At 37.6% G+C, this 9,475-nt stretch overlaps 1 protein-coding gene across 1 annotated transcript in view; it reads left to right on the top strand.

The window, feature by feature from the left end:
- The first annotated feature begins 4,221 nt into the window (after window positions 1-4,221).
- BCHE (butyrylcholinesterase) overlaps window positions 4,222-9,475 on the top strand; it is a 59,379-nt gene continuing 54,125 nt past the window's right edge. Inside the window, exon 1 of the mRNA XM_018574007.1 lies at window positions 4,222-4,302. The gene's annotated coding sequence lies outside the window, so the exon portion shown is untranslated. The remainder of the gene's footprint in view (window positions 4,303-9,475) is intronic.

Here is a 9,475-nt window from a genome sequence, read left to right as displayed (position 1 = left end):
TTCATGTGAGGCTTAGAGTGTTACATTGTTAGTTGTAACAGTTTATTATCAATTTTTGATGATTTATTTATATGCAAAAAATCAATTAATATATTATCTTTAAAAACATATATTCCAATCTGTTTGTGGTAAATTCAGCTAAACCACATAATAAAACCTTAATGAACAACTATTACTTTAACGCAAGTGCTATACCTAGTAGAAACGCATGATTTACCAGCAACCATTATTTTACTCTATATACTCCTTTAGTAAACTAAAAACATAATTTTTGAATAGCAGTAACACTGCTATAGACCATGTGACATGGTAACAAAAATTCTTATTGCATTATACTTCCTTGGATTGACAATCTACACAGTACTCTGTTTATATATGCTGCCCTATGCATAAATGAATGATTGCACATTTTTCCACAGGCTTCACCCATTTTATCAATAAAATCAATCAATCATAAGACTGAGTATTTCAAATTGAGCATGTGAATAAAAATCTATTAGTATTACAAGTTGCAGCATTTATTTCTAAGACACTCAGTCCTCATATTTCTCGTAAGTCTATAACCCCTCTTGAATGTGTCTGTAGGGATTATCCTCACAGTTTTGGGGCTTGATCTCTCTTCTTTATTCCAATTGTTTGGCTACCTCCCCTACACCGCTACACAGCCTCCTATGAGGCTAAATGGGAACAAGAGTTGGGACTTTCCTTGGGTAAAACATGTAGTCAAGAACCAGCTGCACTCCTTACCGGAATAGTAGTAAACCTGCCAAGCAGGTGGGTGCTTGTAGTGACCACGGACGGCCCCGTGAACGATGCAGATCTAGAAAGGATTGTCACCAGCACACCAAAAGTTTTGAAGCAAAAAGTCCTTTATTAACAAAGTCCTTTATTGACAAATCGCCATCCAACACAACAATTGTATTGGATGGCGATTTGTCAATAAAGGACTTTTTGCTTCAAAACTTTTGGTGTGCTGGTGACAATCCTTTCTAGATTTTCCTTGGGTAAAGAGGCATGGGCTCGAGTATGGTCATCTACTAAATCTTGTTCAAGGAGTGCTAGTGCTTTGGAGATCAACTATAAAGTGTTAACCCGATGGTACATGGTCCCCACTAGAATAGCTTCCTATGCCCCCAGTTATTCTCCATTTTGCTTTAGGGAATATGGTGAAGCTGGTTCACACACACACATCTGGTGGTTTTGCCCCATCATATCTTGTTCTTGGGACCATGTCTTCTATATTCTTTCGGTTTTGGCACATAGACTGGTTGTTAAAGATCCAAACTTTGCCTTATTCAATTTATGACCTGACACTCTCCTCACCAAGTTGTTTAAGCTGTTTCTTCAAAGAGAGATTGTCAAATCGTGGAAATCCCCCTCTCTTAGCATTAAAAATGTAAAAGGCCAGATTACCTGGATTGTGACAAATGAGAAGAGGACAGCTAAACCTACTAACACCATGTCTAATTTTTGATGGTATTTGGGAACTCTGCATAGAGCACCCCCCATTTTGACCTCCATCTGCTTTCGGTTTGATCTTTTAATCCTCCCCTTGAACCTTCTCTTCTTGTGGTCATATCCTGGGACGTTCTCTATCTTTTCTCGCTTCCTCTTTCTTTCTATTTCCTTTTTTCTACCCTCTTAGTTATTTTTTTTTATTTAGGTGTACACTCTATTCACCAGGTTGTTTTTCGGCACATTAGTCTGCTATATTGTCCATGGGAATATCCATTGGTTTTCTCTTTAGCACCTCCATTTGTACCTTGGATCTAGGGGCTACACAGCTCCTATTCATGTTCAGGACTTTATTCCTGGGGTTTGTTATATACCTGGTTTGCTTATTTAATAGAGTCTTATAAATGTACAATATATTTGTGAGGATGTGCTGATCATCTTGCTTGAACAATACAATACAATTTTACAAAACAATACCAAACAACAAAAAAATACAGTTGTAGTAATTCTTGATTAGTAAAGTGTTACACTGTGAGCAGCGCAAAGTGATACATCATTGCAGTGTTACTTCATTGCAGTTTGATTCAGTTAGTGTGTTCCTTGAGTTGACAATAAAGCAAACTACCTAATGGCTATGGCTATAGTTATCTGTGTCATAAACTACATAGAAGTGATGAAGACAAAAACATTTTAAGATTTTCCTGCAATTGTTTAAAAAGGCCTTCTCTTCTATGTTGCAGCAACTTGAGTGACCGTTCTGATGCATTTCATAGGATGTTTTAGGACCCTAGGAACTCTGATTATGCCGCACCTCTAAATAGACTAAGGGGGTTATTCACAAAGCTGCCGAGGGCAGCCGTGTGAATAACCAACCTGAAGTAAAGTGAGCCGAACGCTGTTCGGCTATTCACTTCAGCCATACACCAACTGAAATCAGCTGTACATTGGCTTGCTGCGGCTGGGTTCGGGTCAAAGTGGATGCAGATTTGCTGTGTTTGCTAACATTCACTTTGTAAATTGAACATTTAAAGGGTTATTCACAAAGCTGCCAAAGGCAGCCGAGTAAATGACCCACCCGAAGTGAAGTGAGCCGAATGCTGTTTGGCTATTCACTTCAGGCTTGTATGGCTGAATTCAGCCATACATCGGCTGAAATCAGCCTACATCAGCTTGCTGCGGCTAACTTCAGTTCAGCCAAACATGCTCAGCATTGTCGGCTGACCCAAAGTGCAGAGGAGTTTGACTCCAACATCTGGATTGGCTGACCCGAAGCTCAGGCAGCTCACTTGCTGCCGTTTGCCCCTATTCACATAGGGGCCGAACAGCAGAGAGTGAATAGCAGAATGCCTCCGAGCGGCATTCGTTTCGGCTATTCTGCTCGGTACCTCCGTTGTCCGGAGCAGAATAGAAAATCAGTGAAAAAAGTAGATTTTTTTTTAATCTAACAAAATAAATATAGATTTATTTAAAAAGGAAAATTAAAAAAAAATACAATTGGGCAGAGCTAGCAGTGACAGCTAGCTCCACCCCCAACTGTTTCCTATTGGCCGGGACCTGCAAGATTCTTCTAGCAGGTCCCGGCCAATGAATAACAACTGGGCGGAGCTGGCCGTGACGTTATGACTGGCCCAGCCCAGCCCAATTGCCATTGTTTAATGACAGTTCAGCGTCCCCAGGCTTTGGGTGTCACTTCGGCTCAGGCGAGCCGAAGCATATGCCTTCGGCTTGGTTGAGCCGCTCGGCCAGCTTCGGGAGCTGTACGAACTATAGTGAATAGCCCATACAGCAGCCCTTCGGTTCAACTGAACCGAAGGGCTCCGGCGGCCGAAGCTAGCCGAGGATCAGCCGGAGCTCCAGCTGATCCTTCGGCTAGCTTTGTAAATAATAACCCTCTTGCTTTTCTAGGTGAACAGCCTTTACCCCTTTATATAAGTCAATCCCAAACTGTACTGTTTTTAAGCTGCTGTTTTTTTACCTTGAATGCCTAGACAGTGGTCCACATGTGCCTGAAATTGTAGTCATTAATTTGCGATATAAGTGCAGCTTATATTTAAATCAGATGATACTGATCTGGAAAACAAATGCAGTACAAAGTTCTGTTTTTGCCGCACAATAAAGATGTTCAGTTGTAATAAGCAAGGAATGGGGCTGATTTACCAAAGGAGTACAGACTGTTAACTTAGCACAATGAATGTTCTGTAAGATAAAGGAATGTTCAGGTAACCTAGTGTGTACAATGAAGTTGTGTTAACTTGAATCATCCAGTCATGATCAAGCAAAATTCTGTTTTGTTTTTGGTTTTTTTAATTTTAGCTTGCATATGATTCAGTATTCAAAGTGAACACAGCTTTACCTTATTTACTAAGCTAAGTGAACATTCATTTTGCTAAGTGAACTTTCCCTGCTGCTTTAGTTAAATCTCCCTTTCAAGTACAGGTAGTATTAGTATTATTTTAAATATTGTATTTTTTTGCAGCAGAGTATATAGTATGTGGAATATGCATGTCATTATTACTGTGATGTTCAAATCTACAGCATACATACAAGCATAGCATAACAGGGCTGTATGGAGGATGCCCTGGCAAAACATGCATGACAATCTTTGTTTTTGAAGTGACTCTAAAAACAGACATTTGAGGAAGTTTTATGCATAAAGCAGATGTCAGATGGTAAAGATCGACTGCTTGCAGATCAAGTTGCTGCTGCCAAGTCTCGCGAGCTTTAATTCAGACACAGTTTCTATTAATGTCCGTACTATCCAATTTACAGAACTGAGGCAGCAGATGTACTTCTAGGCACTGAACTACTTAAGATTCTCGCTGTTTAAAACTTTGTAATTTTACTTGGGTAAGTGTCTCAATAATTCTGTGTTTCAATGAAGCTTTTAATCCATGTTAATTTGCACTTTCTATTAATTCAGATATTGCAGACAGAATTAAAACAGTTTTGGTACTTGTGTTACAATACAGAATGACCTATTCCCAAATGCATCTGAAGCAGATACTGGAGATTAATGCTTAAATAGATACCACCGCTGAATTTTCTGTCTGATAGCAATTGTATGGTCTGTGTTGTTTATGTGTCTTTATATTAGATACGCAGTTTTGTTTTTTTGAGCTGTGTATAAAAACATTGCACGGGGATATGTAATGAATATGGTCATTTTCTCTACATTGCTACATTTTTTTAGTGATCTGTTTGTAATCAGGATAACAAAATTTAGACAGATAAACTGATGAAAGATAGATAGATAGATAGATAGATAGATAGATAGATAGATAGATAGATAGATAGATAGATAGAGCAATATATTTATTTGCACCCTTTACATATTTAACAAAATACAACATTTCCAAATTATTGTTTATTCTTTGTCATGTATATGTTCTCTAAAATCTAAGTATTTTTATATTTAAAACTGCCAAACTGAGTAAATTAAGGTGGTCACATCCTGCAATTTGGCTTGTTTTAAATATACATATATTTTTATATATGTTGCTATGTTATAAGTTCTTTAGCATTTTTACCATTAACTATCAGTACTCAGCAGAGCATTGAAGTGTAGGGAATTGTTAAAAGCACCCTTACTCAAGCATGTTACCATAATTGGCTTTATTTATTTTGACTCTGCTCTATGGCAAACACTGCCCAAGAAAAAACGACTGGTAAAAATAAATTAACAACTCCATCCTCACATTGCTGTCTTTTACTCTAGCAGGAAAAAAAACTGAAATAAAAACTAGAAAATTATTATTATATAATCTCAGAAGATCTTTGCATTCGCAGAATAACAATGTTCTTTTGTTAACCAATTAACATGTGCTAAGAATAGACTTATTGTTATGGTAGTACAAAACTAGACCCTCAATACAGCTTTGTATTTTATTTTTATAAATGGCAGTTTATTACCATTCTTTCTCTTTTAGTCACTTGTTAAGCTATACTAATTCCTTCTCTATTATTAAAAAAACTTTTGAACTATTTAGAAAGAGTGATAGGATTAGTGCATCTAATATTAGCATAAATAAAGTTATTAATATGGTAAGGTCACATAAGGGGAATTATGCATGATAGGCTCTCAGCTCAAGACAATAAATGGGATTATAGACTTATAAATAATGGCAGATAATGATTTCCATTCCTATAAATACAGTGCAATGTGCATTGCAAACTGTTGGCATCCCAATTTTGGACAAGCACTAAAAGGAAATTTATTTTTATAGAAGTAATTAGCACATTGCAATAACTGAATATCACAAGTTCATGTGAAAACACACACACACACACACACACACACACACACACACACAAATGATGATTTCCAAGGTGAAGCAGCCCACTACAAGAACTTAGCATTTCCCTTTAATGTAAAGATATCAGTGAATGGAAAGTGCTACTTGGTTGCTTTGGGTTACTACTCTTTAAATTTTTCTCTTTTACTTATTGAATACACCTATATATTAAATGTTATGAGTATACACTAGGTATAGAGTCCACTAGTATATGGTATTGCAAGGGGCACCAGGTACTTCTGTAGAAAGTTGGACTAAGAAGAAAAAACTTATTGTTAAAGTGACACTAAACTCTGGAGTTAAATCTTAAAACTACATCTAAGTACTCTATTAACAAAAATGTATCTTATATGTTACTATATCACTCGGCTGTAGATCCTCAAATCATATCTGAATTGGTACTGACACTGTATTTCCTTATGATGGGTGGCTACTTTTGTTCCCCATGGTCCCTGTGTGTGTTGTAATGTAGCCACCGCTCCAAGCTCACTCCTTTAAAGGACTACAATGTCACATTTAGTTTACTAATTTGTATTGAGATTGTAGTCCATCACAGGACTACAACAACACACACAGGGACCATGGGGAACAAAAGTAGTCACCCTCCAGAAGGAAGGACAGTGTCAGCACCAATTTAGAGATGATTTGAGGATCTACAACTGAGTGATGCACATATAAGCTACAATTTTGTTTATAGATAGGGAATTTAAATGGATTTTAAGATTTAACTGCTGAGTTTAGTGTCCCTTTACGGTATATTAAAGTGCATTAACATGTCAGTATACCATGAGAAAACAATATCACACATCCAGATCCCCACCTCCACACTTGATTTAAGTTCCTTATTTAAACATTGAATCAATAGATTCAATTAGATTCTCAATAAAAATTATATTAATAAAGTATCACACATCAAATATGTTAATTACTATGCATTATTCCGTATTTTTACTATTGGAAATGGTGTTTTCAATTTACTTAAGATTTTACCACACATCATCATCTGCGTTTAGCTCATGCATGGTATATTAGCCATTTCCGTGCTCTTTTGTATACAAAAACTCGACTGAGAGAGATTTAAGTATACATTTTAAAAGCCTAATAGTAGTTTCACACCTTTTTATCTCTATTTCTGACTTGTTACTGATATTGCTCTAAAATGTAATAAAATCCAATTTTTATCTCAGTGAAAATTCCTTTCTTTACATTCCTGTCCTCTATGCTGGCAGAGCTGAGTACCAGTCGTACCCCTCAGCACAAGGCTCATCAGACAGACTTGTATTGCAAAAATGGGAAGGGGCGTGTCTGTGTGAATTACTGAATTAGTTCCCATTCACACTTTCGCAATGCATAAACATGCACATGCTTTGGTACATGTGGTTACTTGTTAATGGCAACCCAAACTAGGCTGGTAAAGTGAAAGTACACATTTTTGCCTACGTATGGGTGCACATTAAATGTGCACAAATGCATGGGGGGAAAGAAACATGGTACGCTTGCAGCTGAAATTGCTGCATGAACTACTTTGCTGCATTTGTCACGCATGTAGCAGCCCATTGATTGAATGGGCTGACGCATGGCAAATTCAGCAAAATATGCACACGGGCATGTGCTAACATGTGTGAATTGGATTCTTGTTGATGTAACAGTAACATGTAGGTAAGTTTATGAAAATGGAGGTTTCTTCTGCAATGTCTATGTGCCTGCATATCTATTTATGTAACTTCAATGGGGCTATAACATATCACTACCTTTTGGCTTGCCGTAACTGAAATTAAATTTTAAGTCATTTTTAATGTCTATTGGGAGGAGTATAACATGTATTTGTTGGTGAGGTGTAGATGAAGTAATGCTATATGAGATAAAACACCTACTCATGAAAAATGAGACTTTACCATTTATTTATTTTTTAAAACAGTTCTACAAAATGCAGTTTTTTTTTGTTATGCGAGTTGATTGTTTTGAAAATAAATTTATCATGTGGTAATATAACAAACATGTTTAATATGACTCATGCAGCTTAGTGAACTGACACTAAAAAAATACAGGGCGAAGGGCATTAGGGACAGAATATTTGTTTTCTGTTGGTATCTGTAGGATAAATGATTTTTCTTTCACATTAATAAATCAATACTACTAATTTAATATGTGTCTCTTACATTGTGGATAGTGTCTTTCTAAGTCTGCCTTTATTACAATTTGAAGGGATTTTGCCAAAGAAAATCTCTTTACATGCAGTTCCATAATAAACAGAGGACAAAAAATAATTCAGGTTTTTATTTCTGTTTGTGACTCCATTGAGGATATTTCCTTGCTGTCCCCATGAGAGCAAGACCAGAAATGAGGAGAGAGGTTGCCACCTGAATAGGAAGGCACAAACAGCAATAAAACATTGTTAGGAGTTCTGACACGTATCCACCCTACAACAATATGTTTACATCTGTCCATGTTGGGAAAATTCCCCACCAGAGGGATGTTCCTTAACAAGGACACAGACAGCAAAAAAAACTTGATAGAGGCTCTATCCCTTCCACACTTTATACAAAACTAAACAAAATGTATTGGTTGGATTTATGTTTTATGACTTTCACAATTAGTATAAATATCAGAGAAAATTATACTGTAGATACAGAATGTAACATGTCCCTACTTTGTCTGTGTCCACAGTGAAAATATTTTCCATTACCTTCTGTCCTGGCAGAAAGTAATGTAATGTTTACAATTTAAAATGTAAACATATCCAGAAATACTGAGCTACATTGTAAATATATAAATTACTTCTGCCTTTTTTTATCTAGATTTTTAAAAATATCCTCACATGCTAATGAGAGTGTAAACATTGCTCAATGTACATTCAAGGACAAGGACTAAGAACAAGGAAGATGTTTTCCCCAGGCTTTAATTTAAGGCCTTCACCGGTGGGAGTCATAAATTATTATTCCTGTGCTGCCGTGCGCTCATGCGATCATTGGAGACTGCGAGCTGCTAGAATGAGGCAGCCCGTGCATTAGTTTAGCTGCAGCACTAGAGAGAACACATATGGGGTCTATTCACGAAGCTGCCGAAGGATCTAGCTGCAGCTTCGGCCAATCCTTCGGCTAGCTTCGGCCCCAGGACCCCACTATACCCCGTACAGTTCCCGAACGTGGCCGACCCGAAGTGCAGTCGAGCCGAACGCATATGCATCGTGCTGAAAGCCGGAGCCAGCCGTGATCTTACAGCTGGCTCCGGCCACTTGCAGAGAGATCAGCGTCCCTGGTTACCTGCTAACCAGGGACAATGATCTCCAAACAGCTAACTCTCCCTGGCGCCCCTGGAGTCTCCTGGAGCAGCCAAGGAGAGAAACACTGCTGTTTCTTTTTTTTCTTTATTCTGACACGGAGCAATGTCAGAATAGAAAAAAAAAATTCCCATTGAAATGCATTGCTACATTACTATTGGCTATTTCAATTTCCAATAGCCAATAGTAATGTAGCAATGCATTTCAATGGGAATTTTTTTTTTCTATTCTGACACGGCTCCGTGTCAGAATAAAGAAAAAAAAAAGACACAGCAGTGTTTCTCTCCTGGGCGGCCGGGAGCGGCAGGCTCCCAAAGCGCCCGGGAGAGTTTTTTTATTTCTTTTTTTTTTTACGGCAGCAGAGCCGCCGGACAATAGGAAACTATTGGGCAGAGCTAGCTGTCACTGCTAGCTCCGCACAATCCTTTTCTATTTTTTTTTTTTTTTT

The sequence above is a fragment of the Nanorana parkeri genome, unplaced genomic scaffold (genome assembly GCF_000935625.1).
Source record: "Nanorana parkeri isolate BGI_ZX_2015 unplaced genomic scaffold, ASM93562v1 scaffold2672, whole genome shotgun sequence".
NCBI lineage: Eukaryota > Metazoa > Chordata > Amphibia > Anura > Dicroglossidae > Nanorana > Nanorana parkeri.
Note: the sequence above shows the minus strand (reverse complement) of the source record. Positions and strands in the feature narration are given on the sequence as shown.